Source organism: Salarias fasciatus (assembly GCF_902148845.1).
Source record: "Salarias fasciatus chromosome 7 unlocalized genomic scaffold, fSalaFa1.1 super_scaffold_4, whole genome shotgun sequence".
NCBI classification, from domain to species: Eukaryota; Metazoa; Chordata; class Actinopteri; order Blenniiformes; family Blenniidae; genus Salarias; species Salarias fasciatus.
This window is the reverse complement of record NW_021941229.1, coordinates 10,011,799-10,032,042: the sequence shown is the minus strand read 5'-3', so window position 1 is coordinate 10,032,042 and position 20,244 is coordinate 10,011,799. Positions and strand designations below refer to the sequence as shown.

At 40.7% G+C, this 20,244-nt stretch overlaps 1 protein-coding gene across 1 annotated transcript in view; it reads left to right on the top strand.

The window, feature by feature from the left end:
- Positions 1–7,259: 7,259 nt before the first annotated feature.
- The window catches only part of il11ra (interleukin 11 receptor subunit alpha), a 49,185-nt gene continuing 36,200 nt past the window's right edge, over positions 7,260–20,244 (top strand). Inside the window, exon 1 of the mRNA XM_030084593.1 lies at positions 7,260–7,401. The gene's annotated coding sequence lies outside the window, so the exon portion shown is untranslated. The remainder of the gene's footprint in view (positions 7,402–20,244) is intronic.

Sequence of the window (20,244 nt, the reverse complement as noted above, 5' to 3'; positions counted from 1 at the left end):
AGATGCCTTCGAAAACAGGATCTGGCCTCCAGGCCTCTTGTACGCATTCCCTCCGGCCCACCTCTTGACCCCGCTGCTGCACAGGGTGAAGGTGCACAGTCTCCGCGTGATCGTGGTGGCTCCGGACATCCTGAGTGCACGGTGGTCTCCCGACCTGGTTCAGTTGGCGGTCGGGGACCCGTTGCTGATTCCCGATGGGCCCGACGTGCTGCTGCAAGCAAGGGGCGCCCTTCATTCCCGCCCCTTCCTGGGCGGGAGGATCCTGGTTTGGAGGCTGAGCGGGTGAGGCTAGTGGAACTAGACCTCCCCCCAGCGGTGGTGTCCACCATCCAGAATGCCAGGGCCCCCTCCACTGTCAGGGCCTACAGGTCTCGGTGGCAGCTCTTCACGTTGTGGCGCTCGGAGAGGGGCTTGGACCCGGTCTCCTGTGCCATTGGTGGAGTTTTGGAGTTCCTCCAGGCAATGTGGCTGCCTCTGCGGCCCTGTGCAGGGGTGTCACGGTGGGTGACATCTGCCAGGCTACCTCTTGGGCCTCTGTGTCCACCTTTGTGCGTTCATATCTGTTGGATATGTGCACAGACTCTGTGGCCATGTCGGTTTTTGGCGTGAACAGGGGTTCGGTCGCTTAACCGTTTCGGCCCTCTGGCCTGTCTTCGCATCCCTGGGGGGCGGCGGACCAGGGCTTTCCCACCTGTCGCTCAGCTGTGCCGTGGCCGGCATGTGTGTGTCGCTGTGGCAATGCTTGTTCACGTCGCGGGCTGCGCTTGGCACATGGATGCCCACCTCGTTCTTCGGGAGTTCTACGATCGTTCTGGACGTACAGTTTGTCACTTCCGTCCTACGCACCAATCCTGTCAGCATGCCAGCTGGGAGTACATTCATCCCTACGGCCTTCGCCTTTGGTGAGTACCCCATAGCAAAGCCCGTAGGCGGGCTAAGCACTAATGAAGTAGATTTAGTAGTTACTGGACGTAACTCCAGTTCTGCGAATAAGTGCGTTCCCGCCTACCTGTTGGGTCAAACCGGAGTTCGGAGCCACTGAAAACATAACTTTTTTTAAAAGTGACTCCCAAGGTGGAACCTTTTGAATGATCAATTATATTGTTCGTTAAAATCCATACTCACCCTAACTGTCATATGATCCCATTGGCTTTTAGCTCAGGATCTGTCTGTACAACTTGGAGGATGGGGGAGTGGGTGTCAATGTGTGTCTGATGTGTCCCATTGTGTGTGAAGTCTTTGGTGTTTCAGTGCTTGTGGGTTTGCACTTATGGGTGTGTTGTGGTTGTGAAGTTTTTTTTTTTTTGTTTTTTTTTTATGTGCCTGTGTGAATGCATACACTTCTATTTAGTCCTTTTCGTTTTACAGGAGCCAACACGCTGCTTTTGTGAGGTTCTGACTCAAACTTGGCTGCCGATGTGTTTGCAGCCAGTGAGTCAAGGGAAAAACTATAGCACACAGCAAAACCCCAACGGGCGTTAGCTCGGGATGCATTGAAACTGTAACCAGAACATCTGCTATGGGCTGGTGAACTATTGTGATTGCAGTGAATGGATGCAAAAATGGCAACAAGTGGAACTAAATGGAGTTCATGAATAAAGATTCCTCATGTAATACTGGCTGCAGAATGGCAAAACTCACCGAAAAAGTTAGTTTTTGTTATTCATTATGCATTTTCAGTTTTAAAACTTCACTTTTATGCAGTGGACATCTAAAAGTACTTAATCCATCAGCCTCACATCAAACTGTAATAAACTCTATTAGTGTGTCAGTAAATGAGAAGTGAGTATCCTGTGTAAAACTGCAGTACTCATAAAATGAAGGGAGCCACCGTCATTTTCAGCAACATTTCTGTGGTGGTTTTACTGGATGGTACCACCCACCCTCCCTCTTTCCATCACGCTGTCACGGCACAGTCGAACTTTGAATACAACACTGTTTGTTCTAGTTGTAACTAATGTTTGCTGTTACTTAGAAGCTTATGGGAAAGGATATTTCCATTCCCCAGTTGGGAGTATTCACATGATGAAAATCTGCTAGTAAGACAGGATTAGAAAAATCTACATTTAAATGATAAATAATATCCTCATTACCTTTTTAAACTGATGGAATTATGGTTTGAAAGTTTACAACTTTTACCCTGTTTAGGTCCATGATCTGAGGTTAAACTTCAGAGCTTCAAGAACCCTGAAATAATGTTTCAACATGGCGGTGCATTCTGATGACATGTTACTAAAACAAATAAGTATAAAAGTCAACATATGGAAGAGGTTTTTTTTCCCCTTCAATTTTCCCACTTTACCAGTGGCCGCTTCCATATTTGGACAGCATTCAGATACTTTTTTACAACCTAGAAGACTTGCCTACACCTAAGGGAAATTTTTTTTTTTTTTTTTTAATCATTGTTTATTGTATTATTTCAACAGCAACAAGAGAAGCCCCAAAAGTTATTTTTTCTCCTATAATCATTTAAAATCTCTCAGATGAATCAACTCTACCGCCTGAAATTCCTGGAGAAATTTCTCAAAAATTTTTAAAATTCAAAATTTAGTAGATTAAATCATAACACTGGAAACCTCGCAGTGGGGCTGTAGTTTGCACTCGTTGCATCACAGCAGGGATATTCCTGGTTCAAGCTCAGGCCCTGCATTCTTCTTGTCTGGAGTTTGCATGTTCTCCCTTTGGAAGATTAATAGACATTAGCAATGATTAGACAGACTTAAAAATATATCTGGTTAAAATTCCTGTGGACTCCATGGTCTTCTCTTTCTGACAAATCCTACGGTGGTATTTTAAGGGCTAGTGTCAGTGTTACTGAAGGAGACCACACCAAACCATGTGTTTCACCAGAAATATTAACATACACTCAACCAGCGAGGACTGTGAATGCCAAGATCCCTCTCTAAACTTTAGTGAAAAACTCAACCAACTTGCATCACTAGACGTAATAGCTTAATAAATACACCATGTTTGCTCTGCCCCTGTGCATGGTAAATTAAATCCACATGAATGCAACAAGCTAAGTCAAAGTAAATAAAAAAGTTCAAGATTATTTCCTTGAAACATCTTGGACATTTAAAATATTCACTCATTTGTAACAAGTCAAACATATTAAAGGTGAGTTAGCACAACCCTTACAGACATCTGTATACGCCAGACCATTATTCCAAATGACTTTGGTGGAATTACTAAGTTGTGGCCTTTTGACGGCTGGTTTTCACATGTGGCAAATCTGCACCGCCGCCATGTAAGTACCAGACCATTTATTGACACACCTCAAAGTCAAACAAGCTAAAGGTGCTCTTGGCTTGACCATAAAGTTTTATATGAGGCACAACATTCTGTGTTACACCCTGACTGATGTGCTTTCTTTTTTGTTCACCCTCATCCTGTGATATCACAGTATTGGAGGGATTGAGTGCATGTTGACGTACAATCTGCACACCAACACATATTTCACATTGAGAGCTGTTATTGAAATAAAGCAACAAGTGTTTGGAAATTCTAAATCTATATATCTACTGTTCTCCTGTCACACTTGTCTGTAATCAATCCCACTGTCCAGCAGAGGGAAGCAACAGCTTCTATACAGTGCAACAGGTGGCTGACAAGGCCTTTTTCTTGTGGTTTGACAGATTTTAAATATATTTCTAGTCTCCTTTTTTGACAGATTTGCGAGAATGCACATCACATTATGAAAAGTTAATTTCATTTTCAAATTCAAGATTAACTTTGATTTCATAACCTTCAAGTTACCAAAGGGAGGTTATACATATAATGATAATATCAGAAGTGATAAATAAAGAAGAAGATTATTTCTTCCCTGTTTTAATTTGACAATATGCAAAACAGGAATGTTGGCTTAACTGCTAGTTAGTGACGCAGAATCATGACACAGAAATACGTTTATACTCTGATGAAACGGGTGGGGCACGGATTAGAAGAAATGTTAAATCAACAAAAAGAGCTAAATAATTCATAGAAGACTTTAGAATTCCAACAGAGGCAGTGTAGATCAAGACGAAGGAGATTTGGGGAAATGTTAATGAGAACACACGATGGACTGTAACTTCTGAGGCAGATAAATCAAATGATGGACTGAGAGACTAACCGTTCAGATGGATGAGCGCTGAGTCAACAAGAAGCAGGTGCAGCCAGTCTAACAGCACCACAAACTGTGCCTTAAATATTGCAAAATGTTTCTATGAAGGGTTTTTTTCTTATGCAACGGATGAGAAGATGCCAAATAAAACAACATCATGCCAAGCTTCAAGGGAACTTTTTGTTTTCCCAATTGGCACAGTTGGTTACACATTTGCATCACAAATATGAAAAACTAACATGTTTGCCATATTGGCAATTTGCCAAAAACAGTCGGGTATTTCTTGTCTAGGACTGGTTGTTGATTATTACTCAACAGCTCCTAATGAGACATGTAACTCTTCCAAGCCACAACAAGTAGGTCAGGGTCAGCGAGGGGAAGGATGAGTCTGATGGAAATGGGAGACCCCCTCCCCCCCTTCTTTTTCTGGTAAAATAATTGATGATTTTCTGATGACTTCACTAAAATCTGTCCAACCAAAAGCAACCTGGCAAGGATTGTTTTTATTATGTGACACTAAAGAACAGTGCTCTTCCTTTAAAATACTAAAATAAGTCAGCTATATGCATGTTATTTGTGGTGTATCGGTTTGAATCTTCACTTTGGGTGTGGAGAACAAATGAAACACACAAAAAAAATATATTCTGTCATTGATATGGGAAACACCAGAAACATGAACCATTTGTCCATCTGATTTTCATGCAGGCGGTGGCTTAAAAATCTAAAAATGAAGACGAAGATGGATGGATAAGCAACTGAATCCTAAACTGGCTGACACCAAATTCAACACATTTAAGATTTCATTTTGCATCTTAATGTTAGGAAAAGAAGGAAGAAAACTAACACCTTAACATTTTTAATGTTTAGCTGTAGATGTGCTTTTTCACTTTTGGAGCAACGCCGAGTTCTCAGTGTATTCAGTGCAATCGAGCAAATGTTTGTCTTTTCAGCATTGAGTTCTCGGCACTGATTTACTATTGACTTTTCACTTGGTTGACTTTGACCCTCAGGGATAAATAAAGATTTATTTATTTTTTATTCTGATTCTGATTCGCACATTTACTCCTTCCAACGTTCACACATCTAAGGTTAACATTTTTAAAGATGATATGTTCATTCAAAAAGACAAACACTCAAAGTTTGTGTTTTTGAAGTCCTTTTAACGGGTTTTTAACAATTAATGGTCGTTTTATCTCATTTCTTGATCAAGTAATGCATGTTTTCTAATTTCATGTAATTTGTGATCAGTCGGATTAGTTTGATATTACTCAACATCATTTTGGAAACAATGCATGCCATATTGCCTGTATGATATGTGATATATGATGATTCATAACTGAAATTTATCATTTTGATCTGTATCATATGAAGAAATATAATACAGATGAAATGAATCCTCACTTTGAAAAGTGAATCTTTTAACACTATGCTTTGTCCATGCAGTGCTGAGCAGAGTGGCTCCACATGTTGGCTGATGTGTTTTTCCACCTCCATTTACAAACATGATGAGGGGGGTGAAAGGTCATCGCTTCCAGTAATGAGATGTCACCGTCATCTGTTTTATTTCCTGATAAAGCGGGCAGCACTGGAGGTATAAATGGGTTTAATGTGTTTATGTGCTCATCACATAACAGATAAAGCGAGTGGACGAGCACATCAGTCAGAGTTGTGTCTTTCTACGCAGGCTCAGACTTATTTCTCATTTCCACATGTGATGGGTTTGGCATTTAGTAAAGCAATCAATCAAATTTGTTTCTTATGGTTATAAAAGATGAAAGTTCAATCAATCAATCAATATTTCACAGGGATTAAAAAAAAGTAGAAACTTTTCTGAATTAAAAATGATATTGTTTTTCTGACTATTCACAGGAAAACTATTGCTCTTTTCCATATTTTTGGTCACATAAGCATTTATAGTAAATAATTTTGAGTCACTCAGACGGGATGGAACAGGTTTTACCATTAACCTCACTAAAGAGATGCTCCCTTAAAATTGGCAAATCAGTAGAAATTAGGTTTGCAGCTGTAATGCAGTACCATAGTGCTGTTAAAAATTACTGGGAACCGATGCGGCAGGGAACAGTGCCAGATGTTGCTGATAGGAAGACAAAGGCTTTTGGGGGAAATAATCATTGAATCCCCACTTAATGATAGCAGGAGCTGTAAGCAGTGGTCCTCACCTCCCCGTCTATGCAAAAGAAATGCTGTTTATCTCACAATTTTGCAAAAATATAAATAATTTCTCTTGTAAATCCTGGCATTCAAGGAATATCTGTCCACAGATAGAAGGCACAGCTAGCTTTCATAACTTGGGGAATCATTTTCCAGCGTGATAGACTACTTTAAATCTCTGTGAAATGATTTTTAAGAACAATAATCTGGAATTATTTGCAAATAGAGGGAGAACATAAACAGACTAACGATGATTGGCTAAAATCATTTGGAATAAACAATTAAACAATGTCACACAAGAACAAGTGTCATTGCAGTGAATATAAACACGGCTGTGATTTAGTCAGAGTAGATATTTATAGATGTGCTAATACTCAGATCAGCAGCAAATCCACAAGAGTAATATTTATACAACTGCTACCCTAATGCAGTTTATTGAATGACAGCAATTGGGGCTCTGCCAATTTCAAGAGTCACTCAAAACATTTTTTTTAATGATTCCAAATTCTACATTAGTTATTTCCACTCTGATTAGATCAACTTCAAAATCTTACTTCTGGTCAATCAAGCTTTGAATGGTCTTAGACTTAAATCTCAGATTAATTTGTAGAACATGAAACATCCAGCCTCTGAGGTCCTCAGGAATAAGTTTACAATACACAATAAAATGCCTGAGTTAAAAAATGAAATTGTAAAAGTTTTAATGACTTATTTATTTGCTGAGCTCCATTTTCACAGTGAACAACAACAGGAGTAGATGCAAACACTTGTCGTGTAGCGCTCCTGTCTGTTTTTCCCCGCCACATTCCTCATACTTCAACCCAGCGCTGATAGCTCGGCCTCCATAATCCCTTTACAGTTAGGCCCCGCCCACTCCTCGCGGCTCAATGACAGCTCTCCCGTCCAATCAGGGCGGCGGCCTCCACTGTCTGGGCCTCGTGCCTCCTCCCTCGGCCCCGCCCCCTCCCTCCCTCCCTTGCTTGTCCGACTTTGTTGCTCTCCTGCCCCGCTAGTCTCGTCCGTCTCTGGTCTCTTCTCCGGAACCGAGGAACAACTCGTTGAAGTCCGCCGCCATGGAAGACGACAATATAATCATGCCAGTTTAACTCGGGGGAAGATCTTTCAAGGTGAGTTGTTTTCTTTAAAGCCGGGAAAGGAGGAGGTGGAAGGGGGGATTAACGGCGAGGTGGCTGCGGGTGGAGGAGGAGGAGGTGGAAGAGGAGGAGGGGGAGCGAGAAGTTCATCCGCCTCAGTGCACGGGACAGCAGGGAGAGAGCCAGTTACTCCAATGTTGTTCACTGTGTGGATGTGTCATGCTGCTAGCTGGCCTGTTTGAGCCTGTGTAGCCCAAATAGCTCCAGGAAAACCTCTCTGATAGAGATAGTTCAGTCACCTGAGTCAATATGATGTCCTTGTGCTCATTTGACTGATCATTTCAAAATACAATAACCTGCTTATTAGTGAAAGCTGTCAAAACGAAGTGCTCAGCTCTGATGGTTATATTGCAAGATAAAGGTATAAATGCTGTGTTGTGCGTGTATGGATTGTGTGGCAGAAGTGGTGTGTATGCTGCAACTTTGTGTTTGCAAGTTTGCTTATGTTTTCATAGGTGGACTACCACAGATTGCTCAAACACAATATTACTGCACTTAATTGTCAGAGGTGGAAAGAAGTTTTCACTCCAGTACATCTACTGTATTACTGCAGGAAATACACTCAATTGTAACTAAAAGTATATTTTTTAATATTCAAGTAAAAGTGTCAGCTTTTTTTGATTCCACTGCATCTCTTCCAGAGAGGTCGCCACAGGTAACTATTGTAACTTGCACCTTACGTGGATGGGTTTTACACCTGATACCCTTATTTAGGATTCATATGCCCTGGAATATTAGAGTTATCACCCATGCAAGGGCTCCCAGGATTTGCAAGCAACATGGCAAAATCTGACTGTACTGGATTAAACTGACTGAAACAATATACATATTTGTAGTACACATAATTGCAAACAGAAAGTGAGATTAAAGGTACATTTCATTCATTGATTGGAAAGTGATCACTGCACAATTACAGTTGTTATCAGTACCTGAAATGGTGAGTCATTCAAACTAATTACAAGACATATGAGGATATACTGAAACATAAATGATTAATTGGTTGATATTTAATATAAATGGATGATATGAATTTTGTATAGTTGGCCCATTTCTGGAATTTTGGTATCACATGCTTGCTTAACCATTCATATATATTTTGAGGTAAGTTTGGTGGAAACATCAGTATTTCCCACTCTCAAGAATGAGACTTCAAAAATATTAGGCTCCATTTATGTGACAACGTGTTGCATCTTGAGTGTCCGTTTGCACGGCAGTGATGCTCACGGCCACTGAAAACAGTTTTTTGAAAATGAATCCCAAGGTGAAACATGTAGGAAACGCTCCAAAAAGCTTTGGAACTTTTGGAAACTCCATCTCATGTGGAAACAGGGGAAAGATAACTTTTTGAAGATGCTGCTGCTTTGCATATGCACCATGTCCATAGTAAATAGTTGTTCTGCAATAACAACAATGGTGGCCTCCAGAGTGGCATAGCTCCCTGTCTGTATTTCTCCTGGGATTTGATAGTTTTATACTTAGCAATCATCCCTAATAGCAGTCTGACTTTGTTGTCTGTCCCTAGGAATGTCCCTGTTCTTACTATTGTTGAGGTTTATAATGCATGACAATAGCACCCACAGGAAGCTCAACATGAAAACATTTTTCAGAATGTCTATTTCTGTGTAAACACACATTGTTTTCAACACATTGCTGTTTAAATGTAAATTTTGTTTTGAAACAAAAACAATGTTTCACTTGAAACATCATCCCCCACACTCAAGATTAAAACTTCCAAACTATTCAATATGAATAAAATTATTCCTAAAACTATGAATAACATTACATATTTCAAAGTAAATAATATCATTGTTTGTAATTTGTAGCTTTCACCCCTGGGAGTTTTGTTTGTACCTTGTAAACACAAACGCAGAGCTTCCCTTGACAAAAGCACTTGTTGCTGTGATAAACTTCCTACTTTTTCCTCTTGTATATTTATGCTATGCTGTGATTGTAATTTTGGGGCAGTGGTAAAAGCTACCTCACCGATTAAAAATAAATGGCTGTGCACACGAGCAGACGAAGTCAAGGGACGACCGAGACTGTGGGACGGGGGTCTCGCTGCAGATGTGCATTCTTGTAGTCAGTGGAGTGATGGAGCCTTTAAATAGAGCCCAACAGGAATGCAAACAGACGGAGCAGAAAGATGAAGCCTGGGGGCGTCTCAGAAGCAGGAGAGTGAAGGTAGGTGGTAACAGGGATCAGAGAAGCTAAACATCGAGAGCTCTTTTGCTTCAGACTCACTTCATTTCTGTTTCCTAAATGACTCCCGTTTTGGAAGGAGAAAAGTGGGTCAAGGTTCACCGCTCTTTTACACCTATCAGGAGTGAAATACTTCATAGAAAGGTTTAAACGTTTTGTGCATCAAACGTCACTTTTATTTTTGTAGCAAAAGTTGGACTTTACCCCTGTATCCTATCCTTTCATGCTGGCCCGGGGAATCCTCGTCTTTATTGATCTGGAGCTTTAAATGTTCTTACATTGGATAGCTGGTTTAAATGAAAATGTGAATTGAGGACACAAGAGGTACAGTAAGTTAGAAGTCATCATTGCAGTATGATGATGCTGAGATTCTGGATGGGGGCTTTTTTTCTGTAAGGACTTTTACATACTCTTCCTGTGTATGTGTAGGCTTTGCAAGGTACTTTGGCTTCTTCCCACAACCCAAATACTTCCTCTTTAGGCTAGTTTATGAATGACTGAGTTTTTGTTTGCTGATGAACTACCTTGGATCTTCCTATTGTTAACTGGCAGATCGATGGACGGATTGATGTTTACTTACAAGTGAATTTGTGACTGGAAGGTTGAGGCTTGAATCCCACTGCGGGATGTGTGAGGAAGAGCTTAGTGACCCTGGAATGAGGCGGCCAGAAGATGATTTCAAATTGTTTGTGTACTTAAATACTCAGAAGCTCCACTGTGTACATATCGTGTGCCGAACATTATGCAACGAGTACGCATCTTTTTCTTCTTTTTTTGGAGGTGTGACTCATCATCGGTAGCTTGAGATATGGAAAAGATCACACTCAGAAAGTGTAGTTTGGAGCCTCTCTGTGGACCAATAGAAGCTCATTTTCCTACTCCAATCTTATGCAGCAGTGAAACTCGACAGCAGAATTGCTCAAACCAACCATCTGATGTTTATATGTCCAAACTTTTCAGTGGTTTCTAGTTTGATTGCTGTTTATTTTCTTAAAAAAAAAACCCTTTCAGTACATTCTCCGCAGAGAGATTGACTAATTGTTGCTTCCTTTACCCAGAGTCGGCATCCTCTCTGTTATGAGAAGAACCAAGCGTCTGGCCACTCCCTGGCAGCATCGGTGTCAATTACAGCAACATTTACTGTTTCAGGATTTCAGAGTCTGCTGAGTCCACTCCGGGTGACGTTTATTAGTTTGGACACCCGTGCAGAACATCACCTCTTGTGCTTTCTCGACCACTTTACCACTGTGAAACTAAATGTACCGGCACGGGGCACCTGGCTGTTTACCTCTGGGAACTCAGCCTGCCCATGGATTAAAGGCTTCTGTCTCTATAAAAGGAAAAGTCCGGGGTATTTTTGGTTTACTGACTTAGTAAAACATTGAACAAAAGTGCTCTTTGGACATTATATGTTGTGTGCATATCTCAAAAAGAAAGGGATCTCCACCAGCTCAGATTTCAAATGAGTGAAACACCTCAGTTTAAGCTCTGCTGACAGTTGGGCTGTTTGTTTTGGCTGAAGCATTTGTCTGGGTGTCAGATTAATTTATAGCATGGACTTTACATGAATAAAGTAAATGAGTGTTCTCAGAACGTTTTTACAATTTCATTTTGTAACTCTGCTTGAGTTAAAGTGATCCAAATCTACCACAACCTTTTACAGTATGTCAGTGACAGGGTTTTTTTTTGATTACAGAAGTTTTGTCAGACTGCATGTTGATGTTCACAGTTTACATCAAGGGACTGGACAAAAATCTACTGCATAGTGTGGTGGCAGAATTTATCTAAAAATATGTGAACAGGATCTTGATAGGATACACAAGTTTACCGAATAAAAGTTAAATATAATAGATTCAGATGATGCTTGTTTTGTATTTGTTGGTGGTCAGAATTTACACAGTTACAAAGTGATGCACACTTTTTGTTTTTACTGTGGCTTCACTTCCATTGAGTATTATGTGGTTTTTGGTGTTTTCGTTTAAGAATATGGGACATACTAACGATTTAATGGATTTCTTAAGTTAAAATCTGTTCATTAGTGCACATTTCTCACAATTTTTACTTTTCAGAATACGTTTTTGAATAATCACATGGAAGAGAAAGCAGCAAGTTATCTCAACCAAAGATTTGCTCCATTGTTTGTAATGAAATGATAACATCTGTTGTAAAGCTTAAGTCTTGTGGGCAGACCTGCAGCTGTACAGTATAACTTGCAGTTCATTTTCTGTTGGGCTCAGTTGAGTCAAACTCAGCTCCAAACACCTCATTCTAGATCGAGAGAGGTGCTGCTATTCAGCCCGACTTTTTGCCTTTTGCTCGATTCCCTGCGGACGGCTCTGGCTGGCAGCTCAAATCTACACTGGTCCTCGCCAAAAACCACACGCGCACACGCTGGCTCCACACAGACCTTGACACAGATCCATGCATGCACGTACACATGTATAGACGGTTAACTCAAGGCGATCTGAAACCTCTGCATGTGCGCACTCAGTCATCTAAACTCAGGCCAAGGCTCCATAGTCCTTCTCCGCACTCATATTTCACTAGTCACACACAGAGGGCCCACAGCAATCAACTTTAAATTAGAGAGAAAGCTGCTCCAAGAACTGGTAGTGCCGGCTGCCAGGTCTGAGGCCATGCTGTTCTTCAAGTGCGTATGTGAGAGACAGAAAGAGTCAGCGCTTGATATTAAACCAACTTTCAGGGGCTCGATTAGGGTAATTCTCCTCCTCTCTGCTGCTGTTGGTGCACTTTGTCCCTTACTAAGAGCTCAGATCACTTTTCCATTTCAACAGTTAGAAAGATAGAAAGAAAACAGTCAAGAAAGAGTTGCATGATCTTTCACCAACACTTTTGTATTTGTAGATATTGCAATATTTGTCTGCATTCAACATGTTCCCTTCAGCTGTAAACCACTAGGTGGCTTGGACCTATGACGCCTTCTGTGACAGTGTAAGTGTAGTTATTTCTTTATCAGCTTTACAGACTTTTAAGTTTCACAATAACTGTCTCTCTGAGGGGGAGCTGAATGTGTGTCTCTGAAGAGGAACCTGATACTTGCTGCTCAATAAGTGGGACCTGATCTGAGTTTATACGCATCTGTTTTAGATAGAAGACCACTTCATGGCAGTTTCTGGATCCTTTTGGAAACGTTATTCAGCCTGTTCCAGAATTTGAAATCATAAACATAAGAGCTGCCTTGAAATTAAAGACGGGTGTGGATAAAGCCAACAGAAAAGACTCTGAGGTCCTTTGTATCAGAGACAGTTTTTAAATGAAAAGAGCAATCTATAGCAAATCACACAAGAGGATGCTTGGTCAACAGAAAGCAGCAAAATATTGATGTATGACTTGAGAACTTATCTTTTTATAACTCTTTCATGTGACCTGTGGGCAGGACGTTGCATTTTTAAAGCCTGTTATGGTACTTTATTACTTAGTGATTAGCCTGGGTTGGATATTACAGCTGTAGCAGCGTGACGTGTAAAAAACACTGCATCTTTTTTCTCAAACCTTTGTTTTTTCAGTCTTTTGAAACTTTTTCATTTAATGATGATGACACAATGATTTTTACTTCTATAAAAGAAACAGAAGCTGCAGGAATGCATATAGTATATATATATATATATATATATATATATATATATATATATATATATATATATAATTTGTACAAACGGTGTGGAAATTCTGTGCGGTTAGTAAACCCAACTCTACTGCTGGACTTGTGATGATCCGTTTCCTAAACTGCTTTATCCAATACAAGGTTGTGTGGTGCTGAAGTCGGACCCAGCTGACAATGAGCAAAGGGCAGGATACACCCTGGGCATGTCACCAGGCAAATGGGAGACACACACGCACACACACACACACACACACCCCCACAGTCTTGTATTTCTATCCTTGTGGGGACCGTCCATTGACTCCCATTCATGTCTAGCCCCTAACCCTGACCCTTACCCTAACCCTAACCCACACCACAACAAAGCCTAACCCTAAAGAAATGTTATTGCACTTTTACTTTTTTCAGTAACAACAACATGGTCAAGAAAACACTGTTTCTCCTACTTAGGACCGGAAAAAGGTCCCCACAAGGCACGTTGTTCCACGTTTTGCTATCCTTGTGGGGACATTTGGCCCCGACAAGGATAGAAATACGAGAACACACACACACACACACACACACACACACACACACACACACACACACACACACACACACACACACACACTGTGGGAATGTGTAATCTCCTGACAAAATGATCCCAGGTCCAACCTGGATTCAAATGGAATAGTCCTCCTTCTAGGAGGTAAGACTGCTACCCGTTGAACTACTGTGTGGCCGCTGTTCATTGTTTATTTCATTCTTCTTGGTCTGTGTGTCTCAGAGCATTTCCTTCCATGGAAAGGTAGCATTGTTTTTCAGAACTGTGGCAGCTCTAATACATGATAAGTGTGTCCTTTCCATGCAAATATGCTTTCCAGTGTTTCCTCTCAGGAAACCCTGCTTTGTATCTGTGAGTCCCAGCCTGTGATCATGTAGATGTTACACAACGTTAATGAACACGGGTGTGTAATAAATGTGCAGAGTACTCTTTGACATCTTCATGCAGTTCTGCCAGTGAAAGCACCATATTATTGAGTCTAGTTTATAAGCTGTAGTGAACCTGTCCACTGTGGTGTTGACTTTGAAAACAGAGCTAACCGTGGAGATTATTAGAGCTTGGCAGCTCGTTGGGTCTGCACTGGAAAAATACTCTATTGATTGCTTTGGTAGAAAAATTTATACGTCCAGATCGTGGATGGTTACTTGCCAAACCAGCGTGGAGAACACAGTGGATTGATTTACAAGCTGGTGTGTCAGAAATACATACCAGAATTCTGGCGGGTTGGTATTGACTCCCACCCTGCAGGTGCTTGACTTTACCGTCATTGCTGACTCCAAAAAATATTTCTATTTATGAATCATTTGCAATTACAGCAGCTCCTCAGCTGAGCACATAAATTCACCTTTTTGTTATTTCTAGAGGTTCATTAATGCACACTCTCTCGGTGAACTCTCATAGTACTTACTTTAAGAGTCAAGATGGCTGTGTGGAAGACAAAGCTTTGTTTTCTGTTTGTTGGGTTCAAGTAGTTGAAAGCATAGTTGCTTCACGCTGGTCACCTATACAAACTTAGTGTGTGCAAAGTAACTTTTTTTTTTCCTTTGACCACATGTGCTCATGAAACATAGTAATGTGAAGGTTTTTCTGAGTTTCTTACAGTGATAACTTGACCCGGATTAGTTAGTCTCCTTGGATCTTGACTCAACCTTTGACAGTGTGAATGATTGTTTTCAGAGCTTAAAGGGATACTTTATTGTGAGAGGATTAAGGTGTGTGATAGGTGCCATCAGCTGTTGTTCAAGCTCTAACCCGTGGCTCAAGTTGTTGAAAAAGGATATTTCCTTGGTGTGAATAATGGATGCTTGTCTTTGTCTTGTCTGTTTAGTCATCGACAGCAACCCATGCAGTGGCTTCAGTTTGCATATGCAAATGAAGTTTTTCCCCCCAAGAAACTTTGTCCCACTTGTGCGACAGAGTAGGGGAGCAAGTTTTGAGTATTCATGCGTTTGAAGACCACACAGTTTATTTGTTTGTATCGGCATTTGCATTAAATGTAAATCAGTGGTGGTACCTTGTTGGAGACAGAAGCCTCTTTTGTTGAGTGCGCTGCTGAAACTGACATCAGCTGGGGGAGCATCAGGTAAAAGAACAGTGACCAAGCTTGTCATTTCACTGTATTTTTCACTGACAAATTGTCCATTTTTACCCAGTCCAGTGTGAGTCATTGAATTGAAGCTTTTTTTTTAATCAGTCAGATTTGATATGCTTAATCACAATCATCACCAACTCTAAATGAAGCCATCTTGAAATCATCTTGAAAATATTTTTTGTCAAACGTTTATTTCCTTTTTATGCCTCTTACTTTTTACATAGACAGGGCATCAGCCTCAACTGTTTGCTGATGCTACTTGTCCTTTGTCCTGTACAAGTAGAAAATGGTCTGAAATTAAAAGAAGATCCCTGAAGAGATGGTTTTTGGGGGAGAAAAACTAAAGCAAAAGCAAACGCTCCTTTAAATTATTGTTTGGCATTGTGTTGACATAGAGCAGCAGTGGGTGGTCTAGGATTTAAAGTGTATTTGAAAGATGTATTACTCATCGCATTAGGTAATTACTTAAGCTTAGTGCCTTAAGTGTGAGATGTGTCTGAGACAGAATACTGTGTGATCCAGCTGGGTAGAAACGGTGTTTGACCACAGCATCTTTATCTGTTCACTATTTTTACTCCCCTGTCCGTCCATAATTGATAGACTTGTCACTTTAAATTATGTGACAGTGAGAACATATAGTGGCAAAGTCTCTTGGTGTTTGTATGTCTTTGTATTTTTCTTTCTCTCTCCTGGAAGGTTTGTTTCTCTATCACAGTTTCACTTCTTCTTTATCTTTTGTTATGTCTCCTTTTTATGGTTTTATGAGCTCCCTGTGTCCTTTTACCTGTGTGCCTCCTTTGCTTTGCTTCCCAGCTTGTGTTTGTTGTCTTTATGGAGCGTTAGCAGTCTTAAAGGAGGATGAATGAGTGCTATCGAGCGTGTCGATCAAATCTGATTTGGCACACAGGTGACAGAGGCAAATGAGGCTACAATAGCAGTATTTCTCAGAAGATATTCACACTACAGCATGAGATTTCTATTATGTGTGCGTTCTCTTGCACGTGATGATGATTGAACGCGCTGTTTGTGTGTTATGGATATGAAAAAATATCAGTGAGCCAAAATCTAACTAGCTTTTTAAACTTGAGGCTGGCATCAGAATTAGATATTTGTATTGTAGAAAAAAAGAGCCCTATTTGGGATATAGGTATGAGAGATTTGCTCATGTGTGAGTGTTTGACTGAATCTGATGAGCAGCAGACTCACTTGATATGTGTTGCTCAGACAGTTATCCTTTGACCTTCCTATCCTGTGCTCTGAGTTCATGAGTAATAATACTGGAACTGAAGCTTCCTGGGGTGTGAGCCACAGTTTTTTAACCACGTCACGGTAAGAGGTTGTTTTGCCCCTTTCAGGGAACATCACAGTCGATCATGTGGTCCGTGTGTTTTGAAGATTTACCAGTGGGGGGCCGAAGGCCTTGCTCAGAGTCCCACTGTGGTGATCCGACATGATGATGAAATACACAGTATTGTCTGCTTTTACATGCGTAACATGAACTTCTGCTAACAGTGCCTTTTGATGCTAATTAATTCAGAAAGATGTCGTTTGAGTTGCTTTGAGGAGGCCTGTCAATGCTGCACATTTGTTGATGAGAGATTTGTTAGCTATATATAAATAGGGTGATATGCTTGAATGTTTACACAGCGAGTGATGGATCTTTGTAACTCTAAATGTGGTTTTAGAAACAACATATTTTTTGAAGTAAAATCCTGATTGGGAAAAAAAGTTTGTCTTGCTGCTTGATTTTATATAATCTTATGTATATTTTTAATCTATTGGTTTGTTTTGAACATATCTCTTTTCATAGGCTTTTCATAAGTTACATTGTATAGGGATTTTTTTATGATGTCCTAGAAATGGTTTGAATTAGTATTTCCAAATATTGTGCAATAATCTCCAAGAAAGTCTGTAAATGAAGAATTATCAAATCAGTAGTCTCAGCAAGTACGAAACGACTAAAACATTTTCTCTTTTCCCGTAAAGAAAAGAATGCTTTGAAGTTCAGTTTCTCATTGACGGGTAAATGAAATGCTTGACATTTGTAGTTAATTACTGAGGGTCTGAATCACGTCTTGCTTTATTGTGCGCAATTGCTCTGTCTATCTCAGTTGGATAAATGTGCCAGCATTGGGTGCAGTTTTCAGTGTCTTGGAATTTTTCTACCAAACAAAAAGCTGTTTTGAAGACAGCTTTACGGCCTCAGTTCGGGTTGGTTGCAATGAGTCAAGCTGGCATCACTGACATCATTGCATTTCAGAAATGCTCTGCAGAGCTTCAGTTAAAACCAAACAAAAAATAAATAATGAGCTTCACTTTAAAGTAGATATATGTGCTAAATGATGCTAAACTTTGGATTTATTTAGTAAATATATGGAGTGAAACACTTTGAGGCGAGATTGTTCATAGAGGACCGTCAAGTGAGAGGTCTCAGATGTTTTTTTGGATGAACATGAGAAGCAACCAGAGCCAGAGCATGACCACCAGAGCACCAGAGCAACCATGAGTCAACAGAAAATGCCAATAGTGTGTCAACAAATAAACATTTGAAATCATGTGTCCACAACTGTGTCTGGATCGGATTGGATGAGATGCCACGGAGACAAATAGTCGTGAAGGGAAGCATGCCTCTCTACTTTGTGTTCGGTAACCGTAATGGGTGACCATATGGACTCCGTTTGTGTAAATGATTTTCAAATGGAGCCTTTCTGTTAGGTCAACATGGCTAATGTGTTTGGAAACACTGCAGTAGGAGGAAATAACCGCACGAAGAGAGGTGTCTTCCACTTTATTGCCTCTGGAGGTTCTGTTCGCCTGAGATCTCTACAAAAGAGACCTGATTGTTTGAAATCTGTGTTGAGTACATTATGAGATTTGTTTCTGAAATTGTGTTTTATGTGGATCACATGAGCCTATTGTTGTCTCTCAGGTACGCTGAGCTTGAAGCAATGCATCAGGGGTTTTTGTGGTTTGCGCTCACACCTTTCAGTTTTCTTCTTCAGGCTTTTGTAAGTAAAAAGCCTTTTAGAGAGCAGAAGTTTGTCTCAGGGCCAGTTTACATGACATTCAAGTGAAAATGGAAGACTTCGTAGTGTTTTGAGTGTCCATTAAGGTGAAATTGGTGCTTGGAACCACTGAAAACACAACTTTTTGAAAGTGGCTCCTAAGTTGGAACTTTTTGAAAACACTTTTTCTGCAACTACACATGCACTTCACCCCTGTAGCAAATAGTCCTTTATGCACATGTGTGAGTACATCATCAATGGCAAACAGGGTGGCCCCAAAGAGTGTCATGACTCCCAGTGGACTTGAACGTTTTATAGCTGAGTTAGTGGTAAACGCATAAATGTTACTGAATGCGGTGAATTGTGTTGCATTTTGAAAGCAGTGCCTTAAATGTATCATCAGATTTGAACCCTGAGACCCTCATTCCTCCCTGCTGCTGCCTTTGATCTTAAACATGCTTCATAATCTGCTTTCTGAATCACACACACACACACACACACACACACACACACACACACACACACACACACACACACACACACACACACACACACACACACACACACACACACACACACACACACACACACACACACACAGAGAAGACACGTACACATGAACGAAGGGTGGCTCAAAATCAACAAACTTTGAAACCAAATCATGGCGGTGGACTGTAAATCAACCCGCTATCTCTCCATGCTATCTCAAGCAAACCGTTTGGAAGGTCTGCTGTTTGCGAGTCAGGTTGGTGCTGCAGAGCCAGGCAGTCTGATGAGGGCATTTTCTTACTTTGTCACTCGATTATTCTGAAAGAAACATTGTTATGGTTTGCTTTGAATCCTGCTTGCAGCAATCACAGAGTGATTAGAGGTTGTTGATGTCTGTTTTTCTCTCTCCGTCAATTAAAGTCTAATCTACTTTGCGGAGATAGCTGGCATGAAACGGCTTTGCCCCTTTGTCTACTTCTGCTCAGATTTCGTCATTGCGCCTGATGAGTTTCACTTTAGCCTGGCATATATAGGGTGTGTTTGCACCAGCGTCTGCTTTGACTGAATAGCTGTACTGTCCATCTTCCAGTGTACACTGATGCTGTGTGTGTGTGTGTGTGTGTGTGTGTGTGTGTGTGTGTGTGTGTGTGTGTGTGTGTGTGTGTGTGTGTGTGTGAGAGAGAGAGAAACCTCAATGTGGTGTGCAGTGTGTGAGAGCTGCTTGCTTACCTCTCTGTGATCTTTTCATCTAGTGTGAGCAAGCTTGAGTCAATTTGTAAATACAAACCAAGCCGCAAAATATACGTTTTAATGTTTTAATGGAGGTTTACAGCTAATGTGAGGTAGCCCTCCAGTACAAGCCTGTCTAATATCGTTCGCTTGTTGGAAAGGTCAACATCTGAACTGTTGAAAGCAAGATGACAAGGTGTGGCAGATGTTGAAGAAGCAGACCCATCCAGCTGTTAATTGAGTTAATCCAGCTGTGTCCTCGCTCTGTCTGTATTATTATTTTTGGACCCATTTACTCGAAAATAAACGACTCACAGAGGCTTCACTCATTTTTTCCACTTGTTAAGTTTTTTTTTTAGCGTCAGGTGTTCTTATCACCAGCTGTTTGTGCTGTTAAGAATGTTATTTCTCCCTCCTTTTTGTTCTTTTCACTTTTCTCCGTTCCTGCTCCAGCTCTCCCTCCTTCTCTTTCCATCCTGATTTCACCACATTCCAATCTGCAATGAATTAAACATAAGCAATGTCAGTAAAATACTTTTTAGAAAGGCAAATCACTTGGATAACATTTTCCCCCATGGCCAAATGTTCGTCACTCTCACAATTTACTTTCATTTTCTGTGTTCGCAAAATGAAAGCA